The sequence below is a fragment of the Somniosus microcephalus genome, chromosome 6, assembly GCF_052327205.1.
Source record: "Somniosus microcephalus isolate GS21.2 chromosome 6, FLI_Smic_1.0, whole genome shotgun sequence".
In the NCBI taxonomy this organism is placed as follows: Eukaryota; Metazoa; Chordata; class Chondrichthyes; order Squaliformes; family Somniosidae; genus Somniosus; species Somniosus microcephalus.
Window position 1 is genome coordinate 129,603,375 of NC_140992.1, and position 9,230 is coordinate 129,612,604.

Here is a 9,230-nt window from a genome sequence, read left to right on the forward strand (position 1 = left end):
GCTCCCCGATGCGCTCCACTATATTCGGTCACTGCTCTGCACTGCCACTAACACCACCCCTCATGAGAAAATGTTTGTCTTCCCAAGGAAGTCCACATCGGGGACATCGCTACCGCCATGGCTGACGTCCCCAGGGCCGGTCCTACTGAGAAGACACGTGAGGACCCACAAAATGGACCCCCTGGTCGAGAGGGTCGACCTCCTCCACGCCAACCCAATGTATGCTTACATTGCATACCCGGACGGACGGGAGGACACAGTCTCCATACGAGACCTCGCACCCTCGGGGGCCGCAGTAACCCACTACCCACTACCACCCCCCCGCTACGATCCATTATCCAGCCCCAGCAGACGGCAGGCCTGGGCCCCGCGACCCGCTCGACATCTACGAGGACTACACACCAGTGCCCCAGCCTACGCGGGACTCTACGCCGGAAGCTGCACTACCCCTGCCGTCGCCACGTCGATCACAGTGGCAGACAAGACCTCCGGAGAGACTCCAATACATTAACTTTTAATACACTTCACCCCGCCGGACTCAATTTTAAACAAGGGGTGAATGTGGTAAACCACTGTTTGTATTCCACTGTGTACATGCCTGTACATGCCTCGGCTGACTCCTCCCACGAATCCAGGTATAAAGGTGACTGCTCCACAGCCCCTTTGTATTCTGGACTGGTCGACCACTCGAGGCACACCTTCATTCTCTTGTTAATAAAAGCCTGTTAATTACTCGCTTAATCTCAGTCTTTTGAGTTATTGATCGCGCATCAGTCATCAGATGGGAGCGTACGATGACAGGCACCGACCTCTCAGGGTGTCGTAGCCGGGGAGCACACATCATCCTGTGTCCCCAGCACTTGAATGCCTTTTTGAAACCACAGTGCGCGTTCAGAGCCGCTAGCGCGAAGCCGATAAATTGCACCAAAGAAGGCAATGGCAAAGGACCATGTGCCCCCACAGGTGGCATATATCGGAGGTGGGACATACTGTGTCACCACTGCAGCGCCTCACTACCGCCACGGACAGCACGAGTGGTGTCCGGTCAGTGACAGCAGTTTCTGTTTCAAACCCAGGGCTGAAGTTCAAGTGGCACAACAACAAATTGTCCCCATTCCTGCACCTTCCACCGTTCACCTAACTGTAAAAGAGAATTTCACGGACTTGCAGCGATTCGTCATGCATTTTGGTTATGTCATTCCCCCTCTCCCCGAACAACTCACCAAGATTTTAAAAGCTGTTATAGTTTCACAGAAGCATTTCTACACACTGGAGCAGAAGACATTAGAGATAGGGAAAGACATATTGGACATAGTCACCCCACCATGGTGGGACCTGTTCACTAATATAGAGATCCCGGCCTGGATTAGAATAGCATCCCACATCCTAGTAGTGTGTCAGGTTTTAATTGTAATATTCCTACTGTTCATGCATTGCAAGAGAGGCAAACGCCTCCAGAGGCACGAGAACACAGGAGAATGGAGAGAACGCTATGTACGAGTGGGGGAAGAGGACACCCCAGTTTAAGCTGCTAAGTATTAAAAGTTAAAGCATCCCTCCACTTTTGATTTTAGCCACTGCATGATTTAAGTGTGTGAATACTGTTGTGTTATGGCCATTGATAAAATTTTCGGTTTTTGATTAATAAAAGGTGTATGCAGGTGGTGCAAGGGGTATTGACCCCCTTCACATCTGAAAGATGAATATGTTATAGTTTAAGATAATACTGTCTATGATTGTCCAATTGTACACAGGTAATTTTCTGAAATGGGAACTGCATGTGTCGTGAGGGTCATAGATAGTTAATTACCAGGAATGTTTGGATGTGAGGAATCAGGGAAAATTTGCTCACCAAGGATTGTTGATACTTTAAGCAAGCTATCAGTATCACAGGGGGGACTGTAAGATTCGAAATTTTCAGCAATAATCACGCAAGAAAATAGGGTTAATAAGACAGTTTTATTGACCAAAAGAAGCTTGTACAGAAAAACCTTTGATAAAAGGGCATACAAAATGGCCGCCGGACCTCGTGATCAGTTTCGGGGACCATCTGATTTCTGTTACTGCAAGCCAGACAGGCTTGTGGATTGAGGACAGTAAGCCCGCGAAAGCCAGTATCGGGAAAACGAAACTCAGGGAACTGAGCATACATATTAATTGGATTCTAAGTACAGGACAGTCTTGGGTTACAGGATGAGGCCCATCAAGAAATGGGCGGACAAGTGAATGAACACTTAAACCCATTTGCTGTACAAAGGAAAACCATTTGACAGCCATCAAGGGCAATCTCCAGACCGATCAATATACGAACCGAGTTACGATGACAAAGTAAAAGACATTATCGGCCCAGGAAGGCCAGTTAAGCTAGCACCGGCTCCCGTTACAAGACAAAACGCCCCTGCAGAGATTTCTGCCCGCCAAAAATATTACAAAGACAGGGCTATGATCTGGCGGGAGATAAGACTGTCCCAAAAGGGTATAACTATGGATTTGAAAAGTCCATCGACAGACTGGACGCTACGCTTCACTTCACGCTTCGCTTCGGAACTTCTACGACTCTTCAGTTAAGGCAGCACTTCGGTTTTGGAACGTGGTCGGTGTTCGGCCAGGCAAGGCTCGGCCACGACGGGAAGACGACGAGGGTGGCCCGGGTACTTGTGTCGGGAGATCATCGACGACCCAGGCCGAAGGAGAAGACACCCTCCAGCTCTGTTTCGAAGGATAACAATGACTGCATAAAGAAAGCAATTCGGTGTCAGCGTCCCGTCCCGGGGAAGACCCTCAGAAGGACAATCATTATGACTGTATGAAAGGACACTCCAGGCCTAGCACTCCAGTGCCTCAACATCCCATTCGGTAACGGACCTTCCATGTGCAATTCTACAACATCACATCGGTAGCAGAGTCTACATGTGCATCCAGTTCTTCGGCAGCCTTTCAGTAAAGGTAACACAGGTTTAACGGATTTTCATCCATGACGAGCGCTCATCAAGGCTGTATCTGCTGCATCGCGTAAGAAAACAAACTGCGCCAGAAGTTTCCAAATCCACGTGACGACGGAAAGCTGTGCCAAAAAGGCTGCGAACCCCCTTTTTGCGAATCTGAAAGTGGTGAGCATGATCCCGAGTTCCTCAAGTCAAAACTTAGTTTAGGTCTGGGGAGGGGGTTAAGAGTAATCGTAATGTGTTTCCCCTTTTACGATGTGCCGTGTGTTCCCCATTTCCATAGAGTTAAGTTTATAGATATGTGCATACTTGTAGTTACTTTAATCTGTGCTTATGACATGTATTTTATAATGCTGCAAACTGTTTAATAATAAAAGCATCCATTTCGTGCTATTCAACCTGGTCTATTGAGTTTTTCTCTGCACTACAGTTCCCTGCACCTAAGTCCAAGGTCTAGAACCGTAGGGAAGAGTGGGTCGAACCACTCAAGGGTAATTATTGCACGAAGCCTGGTAGGAGACCAGAACGAGCAAGAGAAACCCCCTACACCCTGCACACTCTTTAAAACTGTGCCATTAAGTGTATATTGCCTCTCCCTGTTCCTTCTGCCAAAATACATCACCTCACACTTCTCTGTATTAAATTCCATCTGCCACTTGTCTGCCCATTCTGCTAGCCTTTCTATGTCCTGTTGCAGTCAATTGGTATCATCCTCACTGTTTGCTACACCCCCAGGTTTGGTGTCATCGGCAAATTTAGAAATTCTACTCTGTATTCCAATATCCAGGTCATTTATATATATCAAAAAAAGCAGTGGCCCCAGCACTGACCCTTGGGGACCACGAGTGTCTACCATCCTCCAGTCTGAAAAACAGCCATTTACCACAACTCACTGTTTTCTGTCCTTAAGCCAATTCCTTATCCAAGTTGCCACTGAGCCACCTATTCCGTGAGCCTCAATTTTGTTAACCAGCCTTCTAAGTGGTACTTGAAAACATTTCACAAATTCCTCCCCCTCTTTTTCCTTTTCCCTAGCATTATCCCAATCGAAGTCCCCCAATATCACTACTCTATAGCTCTTGCATATCTCTGCGATTTCCCTGCAGATTTGCTCCTCTACCTCCTTCGCACTATTTGGAGGCCTATAGAATACCCCCAATAGTGTGATCATACCCTTTTTGCTCCTTAACTCTAACCAAATGGATTCTGTCCTTGTCCCCTCAAGAACATCCTCCCTTTCCAACACTACAATGTCTTCCTTAATCAGCACTGCCACCCCACCTCCCTTTTTTTCCTTCCCTATCTTTTCTGAACACCTTGTACCCTTGAATATTAAGTGCCCCAGTCCTCACCGTTTTTAAGCCACGTTTCAGTTATTGCCACATCATATTACCACAGGGCTAATTGTGCTTGTAGCTCACCAACCTTATTCACCTCACTTTGTACTTTTACGTACATGCACTCTAAACCCATTTTTGCATTTTTCGTAGTCTTTCTTAGTCTGCTCCTGTCTAATTTGGTACTACTTCCACCTCTAGTACTACTTTCTTCTCTAGTACTATCCAACACACTCACTCTTTTATGCACCTTATTCCTCTTTTCTACTCCTATATGCTGGTGCCCATCCCCCTGCCAAGCTAGTTTAAACCCTCCCCAACAGCTGACACATGAAATCTGATAGAGCAGACCATTGGCATTCTTAAACAATGCCTCTGCTGCCTGAACTGCTGTGCAGCAGCCATGCAGTACTCACCAGAGCACGTCTCAAGATTCGTCGTGTTCTGCTGCATGCTCCACAACCTCACCATCATGAGGGCACAGCCCTTGTCACCAGGCATACGGCGACCAGCTAAGGAGGAGGAGGAGAAGGAAGAGGAGGAGGAGGAAGAGGGGAGGAGGAGGAGGAGGAGGAAGAGCGGGAGGAGGACGAGGAGGAGGAGGAAGTGGAAGAGGGGATGGAGGAAGCGGAAGGGAGGAGGCAACCCAGACGGCCCCTTTCTGCTAGGGCTGTTCGTGATCGACTCATCCGACTGCTGACCGGTGAACGCAACTCCAATTCCCAATTCAACAATAGTCCCACACCTTACCTTCCTTCTGTTACTGACCATCTCAGTGTTCTCTTGGCCACAACGTTGAAATAAACGCTACCACAAAAGGAACAATCCAAACCAACTATATCCATCAATCCATCCAATATTACATAAGAAAGTCAACTAATCACCCTTGTGCATTCCCTTAGTGCCTGTGTTCCGTGTGCCTTTGCCTGTCCTAGTGCTCCTACGAAGTGCTACCCCAGTGGCTGCAGCATGGCTGGTGGAAGGCTGCTGACTTTCAGTGGGGGACACTGCAAATGGCCTTGCAGAATGACCTCAAACAGCGCTGGGCCTAGAAGGCCCGGCTTTAGACTGCACCATTGGTGGCAGTCTGGGCTGGCTGGCTGACAGGCAACAACAAGGGCACTGGCAGAGAGGCAGTGGTGGGAGGACGAATGCTGTCACCATGGAACAGCTGCCACTCCCCCAGGGTGGCGCCTCAGCAATCCTTGTTGCAGGGCAGATTGCTGGACTGTTGTAGCATTCTGCAAGCCCCTTTTAACACTGATAATCCCAGCCATGATGGCAGCAGTCTGAGCTTGCATGACAGAAGTCTGAGCTTCCACTGCAACACTCAGACGTTGGGTGGCTTCTGCTTGTGCTACAATGGAAGCTGAGACATTGGCCATCAGACATTGCATCATGCTTGGGTCCACAACTGCACTAATGGAATTTTCCATTCTCCATGCTGGAAATCATGTGCTCCACGCTCTGCGGAAAGCCCTGTGCAAGGTGGTGCCAGACTCCTCCATGCTCCTTGACATTGTACTCAGCCTTTCTGGTAGGCCTGCCAATGCACCAAACATTTCATTGTGCATACCCATCAGCGTTCTTCTGTAGGCTGCCCCATCGAAGTCCTCATCTGACTCCCCTGCAGCAGAACTGGAGTGCGACCTCACCCTCCGAAGAGCTGGCACCTGCGCTACCTTTGCCCCCTGGCTGCAGGTCACTCATGCCCGGTGTCTCACCACATGCAGATCCTGCCTTTAACCTATCCTCTAAACTATGTGGGTCAGTATCTGAGCTGGTGGCTGTGCATGTGAAATCGAGTGACGGTGCTGTGTCTTCATCATCAATGTCTTAGTGCTCTTCAATATCATGCTCCTCCACCAGTGCCTGGCCAGGTGGCAGTTCTTGGCTTTCTGAAAGGAGAAAGGCATGTAAGGTTGTGGTGAGGGGAGGAGGGAAAGGAAGAGGTGCATGCCTACACCATGTGCAACCTGTAACTCAGAAGAGATTGTGGGATAAGGGGGAAGTGGGATGTGAGAAGGAGGATTACGTATGAGGATATCGTCATCTTGTATTGTTTCAGCCCCGCTGCTGGTCACAGGCTCAGCGATGGCCCTCCCAATAATGGCCAGCACCGTCTCTTCCATCGGGGTCAGGTTGTGCAGACGTGCCTGTCCCCCGCCAATTAGGTCCTGTTGCCGTTGGCTGTGAGCCACCTTGTCCTGCAACAGAGAGGGAAGTGTGTCAGTGAGTGTGGTGCAATGTTTTGGGTGATATGCCTGTCATGGTTGAATAGCTGACTGCATATGCAAGCTGTGAGATGTGGGTGTGAGGCTTTCAGCAGTGGTAAGTATGTGAGGGTGCAGTGAAGCTATGAGTGTGAGGTATGAGTCGTGTTTGGTAGAGATTGTTGGTAAGCGAGTGATGGGAGTGTGGTGCATTGAGCAGTGTGTGAGGCTAGTGGTGCAGTTGGTGGGATATGGCCTTTGAAGATGAATTCACTGATCTCGTGTGAGGTCATTAAACTTCTTCCTGCACTGTGTCCAGGTCCTCGGGGCTATACTGCTGGCATTCTCCATGACGGCTATCTGTTGTGATTGCCTTATATGCATTTGCCAGGAGGGCCTCCTGGCCCCCTGTGGAAACAGCACATCTAACCTTGTGTTCACCTCCTGCACCAAAGCTTCCAATGTTACTTTGGAGAAACTTGGTGCACGCTCTCCGCCCTGTTGTGTCATCGGTAGATTTTTTGCAGCTCTGACTCTGTTCCCCAGCCAGTTGAATGACCTGCTGCAGGCAGAATGCACCTCCCCTTTAAGAGAAGCTGACTGCCTTTAAGAAGTGCAGGCTATCTTTAATTGGTGCTAGCCTCACATGCACTTGGGCCCCCTGCTGAGCGTTCAGTCACTCAGCAATGCGTTCAGCACTGGGCTGAATGCCATAATCATGTTAATCAGCAGGCAGCACAAAGCTAGCATGCATTGCTTTGAATGAGCACGGGTTGATCCCTCATTGCGATGCCCACACCCAGCAGAATCTCAAGGACAACAGGATTTTTGCACTTAGACTGAAAACGCTTAGTGTCGAGCCTTTTCTGCAAATCAAACATTAAAATCAAGGATTAACTGCAACACTGGTCAGAAAATGAACCTTTGTATCTCAAGGCTACTGGACAAGCTGAAGATATAGCAGAAAAATCTCATCTTGAGGTTGTTCTATGATATGAAAGGGACATTGGTAAACACTGACAATGCACTCACATTGTATATCTTATTGTCAGCTTCTTTACACAGAAGCTTGTGCATTCACTAAATGTGTGGGACTGATAGCTGATCGCGAGACTAACTGTGTTGGTGAGGAGCTGCTATTACTTTTTCCAACATCTCAGAAATACATAGCAGTGGTAGAACAGAAATCAATCCCATCCGCAAAAAGACTGCCTTGTACAGAAATCACACACAGGTCATATCATTCAGGTTCTTTATAGAGGTAAACATATTTGATTACTCCAAACTGCACAGTCAGATTCTTTCATTCACTTTCTATCCTAAAATTCTAATTGCAGATACTTCTGAGGATTTACTGAGTGACAGTGTGGGTGAGCTGGATTAACATCAGTAGAGATACAGTCAGTAATACAGGGTGCTGGGAGAGGGGTTACTGAGTTACCGTGTGAGGGACCTTGATTAACATCAGTAGAGATACAGTCAGTAACACAGGGTGCTGGGGAAGAGTTACTGAGTGACAGTGTGAGGGAACTTGATTAACATCAGTAGAGATACAGTCAGTATCACAGGGTGCTGGGGGAGGGGTTACTGTGTGACAGTGTGAGGGAGCTGGATTAACATCAGTAGAGATACAGTCAGTATCACAGGGTGCTGGGGGAGGGGTTACTGTGTGACAGTGTGAGGGAGCTGGGTTAACATCAGTAGAGATGCAGTCAATATCACAGGGCGCTGGGGGAGGGGTTACTGAGTGACAGTGTGAGGGAGCTGGATTAACATCAGTAGAGATACAGTCAGTAACACAGGGTGCTGGGGGAGGGGTTACTGAGTGACAGTGTGAGGGAGCTGGATTAACATCAGTAGAGATACAGTCAGTAACACAGGGTGCTGGGGGAGGGGTTACTGAGTGACAGTGTGAGGGAGCTGGATTAACATCAGCAGAGATACAGTCAGTAACACAGGGCGCTGGGGGAGGGGTTACTGAGTTACAGTGTGAGGGAGCTGGATTAACATCAGTAGAGATACAGTCAGTATCACAGGGCGCTGGGGGAGGGGTTACTGAGTGAAAGTGTGAGGGAGCTGGATTAACAACAGTAGAGATTCAGTCAGTAACACAGGGCGCTGGGGGAGGGGGTACTGAGTGAGAGTGTGAGGGAGCTGGATTAACATCAGTAGAGATACAGTCAGTATCACAGGGCGCTGGGGGAGGGGGTACTGAGTGAGAGTGTGAGGGAGCTGGATTAACATCAGCAGAGATACAGTCAGTATCACAGGGTGCTGGGGGAGGGGTTACTGAGTGACTGTGTGAGGGAGCAGGATTAACATCAGTAGAGATTCAGTCAGTAACACAGGGCGCTGGGGGAGGGGGTACTGAGTGAGAGTGTGAGGGAGCTGGATTAACATCAGTAGAGATACAGTCAGTATCACAGGGCGCTGGGGGAGGGGGTACTGAGTGAGAGTGTGAGGGAGCTGGATTAACATCAGTAGAGATACAGTCAGTATCACAGGGTGCTGGGGGAGGGGTTACTGAGTGACAGTGTGAGGGAGCTGGATTAACAACAGTAGAGATTCAGTCAGTAACACAGGGCGCTGGGGGAGGGGGTACTGAGTGAGAGTGTGAGGGAGCTGGATTAACATCAGTAGAGATACAGTCAGTATCACAGGGTGCTGGGGGAGGGGTTACTGAGTGACTGTGTGAGGGAGCAGGATTAACATCAGTAGAGATACAGTCAGTAACA